This window comes from Eupeodes corollae, chromosome 3 (assembly GCF_945859685.1).
Source record: "Eupeodes corollae chromosome 3, idEupCoro1.1, whole genome shotgun sequence".
In the NCBI taxonomy this organism is placed as follows: domain Eukaryota; kingdom Metazoa; phylum Arthropoda; class Insecta; order Diptera; family Syrphidae; genus Eupeodes; species Eupeodes corollae.
This window is the reverse complement of record NC_079149.1, coordinates 116,775,613-116,781,612: the sequence shown is the minus strand read 5'-3', so window position 1 is coordinate 116,781,612 and position 6,000 is coordinate 116,775,613.

Sequence of the window (6,000 nt, the reverse complement as noted above, 5' to 3'; positions counted from 1 at the left end):
TTTATTTAAGTGAAGAGGTCCTTTAGTAACAATGGAAAACAAATTCAAAGGAAAGAACTTTTTAAAAGGGAATTCTTGAATAAACTCTCAAAAATAGTTTTGTCTATAATTTAACCTTTAAACGTCTCACAAACGAACAACGCTCGCAAATTATTGAATTTTACTATCAAAATGCGTGCTCTGTTAAGAAAGTTCATAGCGCGCTTCTTCCATTTTATGGTCAAGCTCATTTTTTGCTTAATAGGTACGTAAATAAGCAGAATTGTCGATTTTGGAGTGAAATTCAGCCAGAAGCAATGCAATGCTACCAATGCATCCAGAAAAAGTTACAGTTTGGTGCGGTTTATGGGCTGGAGGCACCATGGACCGAACTTCTTCAAAGATGCGAATCGTAATGTAACTGCGAATGGTGAGATGATATCCTCTTTTTTTTCGCTTAATGCAAGACCTTGACTTGCATGACATGTGGTTTCAACAAGACGGTGCCACATGCCAAACAGCACGGGCAACAATGGACTTATTGACAGCCGAGCTCGGTGAACATTTTATATTACTATCGGAACCGGTCAATTGGCCGCCTAGATCTTTTTTAAACCTCATGTCTAGACAGACCAGCTTCAATTGACGCATTGATAGACAATATTGAAGCATTCGTGAAATACCGGCCAAAATTGGATTAAGCGGATGGACCATTTCAGGCGCAGTCTAGGTCAATTGTATGAAATAATCTTTAAACATTGAATTATATGGACCATATTAAGCATAAAAGAATGTTGTCAGTTGTTTCTCTTTAGGTAAAAGCTTATTTAGACACTGGCAGCTGCTTCCCTCTAAAAACCTTGATGAAAAGTCACGGAAAAGCCGCAATGGAAACGTATCCATAGAGAGTGACAGTTTGGTGTGGTGGCATCATTGGCAGATTTTTCTTCAAAAAAATCAATCTGTTCTAGGGATCTGTAAAGAAGGATATTTTTCGAAAAATTTTAATTTAACGAATCGGGCCAAGGTTTCGATAGAAAGAAAATAAAAAAACTCTTATATGCCCTATTGAACAATATTTTGTTTCAAATAATTTCTGTACATAAGCATCAAGCCCTAGTAGCTCCAATTCTGTATATTACATTATTCCTTACACGTATATTAAGTTTAATAAATTGTTATAATAAAAATACAAATGATTCGATCGCAATAACTTATATTTAAACTAAAACAAATAACAAAATTAAAATGTCTAAAACCTAAAATATATTGCAACTGACTTTACAATTGTACTAAAAAATATTTGTTGCCTTAAACATACAAATTTCTGAGGCTAAAAATGCATTCAATTTTTCGTTTTGTTTTTAAATAACATACAAACATAAAAACTATGAGACTTATGTGTGTAACATATAAACAATTAGTAATTTTCTGCTTCGTTCCGCCTAACAGATTTGAAATTATTTTCTAAAACATTATTTTGTGTAGGAAACAAAAAGGTTATCAGATCAATTATCAAGTTTTAAAGTAAACAGGTTGTTGGTCCTTGTTAATAGGATATTTTTGGTTATATTCCTCTTTTCAACACCTGTTTTCTTGTGTGTATATATGGTTACGTAGGTAAACATACTAGAAAGAATACTTATGTAAGTATATTTTCATTTTCATTTTTTTTTTGTTCAAAAATGACCTCAGCCTATACCAAAGGAATACGTAAGATTTTTTTCAGCTTCTGCCTGCGGTGCTAACATAACTTTTTATATTCCAAAAAATATATCCTTTTTTGTCTCTATAGCGCCGTTCGTTGTTCAAGAAAACCTTATTTTATGCAACTTTTTTCGTTCTTCTCATCTCATCTATTCTCTTCTTATTCTTTGCAATGATGTTCCTTCCCTCGGCTTTTGCTTTGATTTTCCTCGAGGTTTTCATTTAACTTTTACAATTTTCCTCATACCACCCAACCGCCTACATCAACACACCCCCACCCTTTTTTTTGCTGTGCCTCTGGCTCCGCACATAGAAAGGAAAAAAAGAAACGAAAAAGATCAGTAGGAGAGCGCAACACTTGAAAGTGGCAATCAAGAAGGTTTCGATGGCATGGAAGTGTGTTCGTGTGTGTTGATTTTTAATGTCGAAACTTTTCACTCTTGATGTGATGGAAAAATTGTACATTCCTAGTGCCAGCAAAACGCCAAAGCCACCCGCTAAGTTCCAGGGCTAGAACCATCAAGAAGAACAAAAAAAAAAAAAAAAAAAAAAAAAAACTGAAAAAAGAAAAGAAAACTTATTTCTGCGAGGTTGGTTTTGGTTGGTATGCGAGAAAGGATAACTTTTGTATCACCCAAAGCCTTTGGCGGTCCTTGGTGGTGGAAATCTTTATTGTTGAGGTTAATGTGAAACAAGAAATGTTTTTTTCTTCTTTTTTCCCTATATCTACGTACTAGTCAGGATACCATATAGTTAAATGTCTATATGTATGAGTTAAGTATGTTTGTACTCAGAATTTCTCGTTTTAGTTGTTGTTGTTTTTTCTTTGTAAGAAGAATTTTTGTGTGAGCATTTCACACATGGGTGGCATGAATGACTGACTAAAGCCATTTTGTGGCGTTTGCTGTTAGATTGAGGGTAGCCATCAAGGGATGGCAGATGGGGGTGTGTAGAGTAGGATGTAGGTATGGGAGCGAGAGTAAACCGTTTTAAAAATGTTATTTTATCTATGATAATGGCAGAGGAAGTGTACTGAATTTTTATGTCGTGATTAATAAAGTTTATTGGTAAAAATTCATTGTCTCGTTTTGGTGGTGTTGTTTGCCTGTGGCAGTCATAACTCCCAGTTCATACTTTGTAAAATAGAAAAACCAAACTGAAAAAAATCGTTCGAAAACACACACAACAAAAATGAGTTCCATTTTCATAAAGTTAAGGGCAGTTAGTGATGGTGTCTTTTTATTATCTCATTTAACTCCGTTATATACCCTGATGGTGTTGATTATAAAAAAAAATTATGTAGGTAGTATATATAAATATCGTTATATTTTATTAAATTTGATATACCTAGTAAAATGATATTGCATTTATTTTTTAAATGTCAATTAAAAGTTTCTAGAGAATCCAATAACATTTTTTTACAATCAGAAAAAAAAACATAAACACGAAACTGTTTTAAATTAAATCTTTTGATGACTGAAATATCATTAATTAAATTAAAACAAAAATTAAGATAATAAAAAGTCGTGTTTAAAAAAAATATATGGCTATGTAAATTTTAATGGACAAAAGCAAGTTAAGAATAAAGACAAATTATTTTATAAAATGTTTTATATTTGGAAAAAATTTAAGGATTGTGGTTTTTTTTTAAATAATAATATTTTTGAATCTTAATTTCTTCGAAACTGTTAATTTAAAAGAAGATCACGGGCGCATTTTCGTATTTAAATTGACAAACACATAACAAATATATATAATTAAATCGTACTCACCAGTTGTAAGGTGATTAAAATAAAATTGTTTTATTTTAAAATAGGTATCCAAAAACTATTTTTAGTACTAAACGCTCACAATCAATAGTTTTAAAAAATACAATAGAAGGAAGTCAGTTTTACATTAGAACTGTATCAAAACTATAAAATTTATTTTTGTTTAGTATGCAGGATCATGCATCTGCATTGGAAACTTTCTATTGATACAGAATAATTTTTTTGACGTCAACTTTACTACAATTTTACCACATATTTATATAAAACACCATTCTTTTTTCATCATTCGTGGAACCAACAAACAAGATTATTATAGTTCACTTTTTTACTTGCGAAATGTGAAGTTTTTAGTAATCAAAATAAATTTTCTGCATAGATAACTGTCTTGCTTTGGTTTTTTTTTTGTGTTTTTGTGTATTATGATGGCTGGTAAGTTTTGTCGAATATAGCAACATTCGGGGGCTACGAAAAAATTTGTGTTCTGTATACGTTCATACTGTTTTAAACAAGCCAGCTGTTCTAGCACTAAGTGAAACCCAGGTTGGCGAAAATACCGATCATATGGAGTTTAACCTTCATGGTTATAACTTAGTGCCATTATTCTTTTCTCACCATGGTCTAGCCGTTTACGTCCGTAATGATGTTGCCTACCAGCTTTTACCACAGTATTAATAAAAATCTGAATTATATATGGTTCAAATTTACTGTTCAAAGGCGCATTCATACTTGTTTTATTTGTCGCAGCCCAAGTTTGGATAAAAATTCGACTTCAAAGGAATTCGATGCGCTGTCCGACTTTATCCAGAGAATTGTATCCCATTTTCCACGCAGTGAGATCGTTGTTACGGGCGATTTCAATGTACACAATGCTTCGTGGCTGCGTTATTCGGGTCAGACAACATCCGAAGGAAGGTATGTCGAGTTTTTTGCTGAGTTAAACCACCTGACTCAGTTAGTTGACGAGGCAACTCGTATTCCTGACGTTGCAGGTCAACCCGCCAAGACTCTAGACTTGTTTCTTACTTCTGATCAGAATAAATATACTGTCAGTGTATTATCGCCTCTAGGTACATCAGACCATTGTGTCATATCTGCAAATCTCATGCCAAAAAACGTCAGTTAAATTTAAAATTCCTACGAGAACCGTTTGGCAATATGAGAAAGCCAACTGGGACGGTCTCAATGAATTCTTCAGGAACTTTAACTGGTCACTATGCTTCCTCGGTAGTGACGTGGATCCCAGTGCAGATATAATTACAAATTTAATTCTTTGCGTAACACTACGTCTTTGTCGTTTCCGACGCTTGTTTCCAAAGACACTCCCTATGTAAGCTCGATTGATAAAGGCAATTTGCTTGCAGCACAGTTTGCTGTAAATTCGATGCTGCCAGTGAGTGACATGACTCCGCCTGTACTTGAAAGCGTTAACGATTCTATAGGACGAATCTTCTTTCGCACTCGTTCAGTTACTAGAGTACTTAAAAATCTTGACATTCACAAATCCGCTGGCCCGGGTAGTATCCCCGCTATTGTTCTAAAGAGGTGTTCTTCAACGCTGGCAAAACCACTGCGTAAGTTTTTCCATCTGTCCTATTCTACAGGTCTCATTCCGAGTGGATGGAAAACTGCATTTGTCCAGCCTTTCCCTAAAAAAGGCGAATCCTCCTCACCATCCAACTATCGTTCAATTGCACTTACATACCTTCTTTCCAAGGTCATGGAAACGCTGATCAATTTTCAGCTTAAGAATTATCTTGAAGAACGAAAGCTTCTTAATGACCGGCAGTATGGCTTTCGTTGCAACAGGTCCACTGGTGATCTCACGGTTTATCTCACCGAACAGTGGAACAAATCTTTACATCGTTTTGGAGAAAGTAAGATTATTGCACTTGATATTTCAAAAGCATTTGATAGAGTTTGGCATCAAGCTCTCTTATCGAAAATGGGTGCATTTGGTATTGATGAATCCCTTCTTCGTTGGGATAGAAATTACCTTTAGGACCATTTAATTCAAGTAGTATTGAACGGGTTCAAATTCGATATTCATAAAAAAAACGCTGGTGTGCCCCAGGGCTCCGTTTTGTCTCCGATGCTCTTCCTCATTTTATAAATGATCTTTTGTCTGAAACCTATAACCAACTAAATCGTTTCGCGGATGACAGTACCCGCAGCTTTTCATATTCGTTTTTAGATTCTCATCCTTGTTCTTCGGATGTGGACTTACAACGGTAGCATATGATAAGCTCATTAAATTCAAATCTTGACAACATTGTTTAATGGGGAATCAAAAACCGTGTAGAATTTAATGCTTCGAAAACTCAATGCTGTTACTGTCGCAAAAGCATAACCCTCCCCCAATGCCACTATCCATGAGTCGTACTTGCAACGAGGAGACTGAACAGCTATCAGTCCTAGGTATGTGCATTACAAACCACTTGTTGTGGAGTGAGCACATATTTGACATCGCCAAAAATGCTGCTAAGTGTTTAGGTTTTCTCCGACGATGCAAGAAGTGTTTTACCCTTTCTGATCTGGCTACAATTTA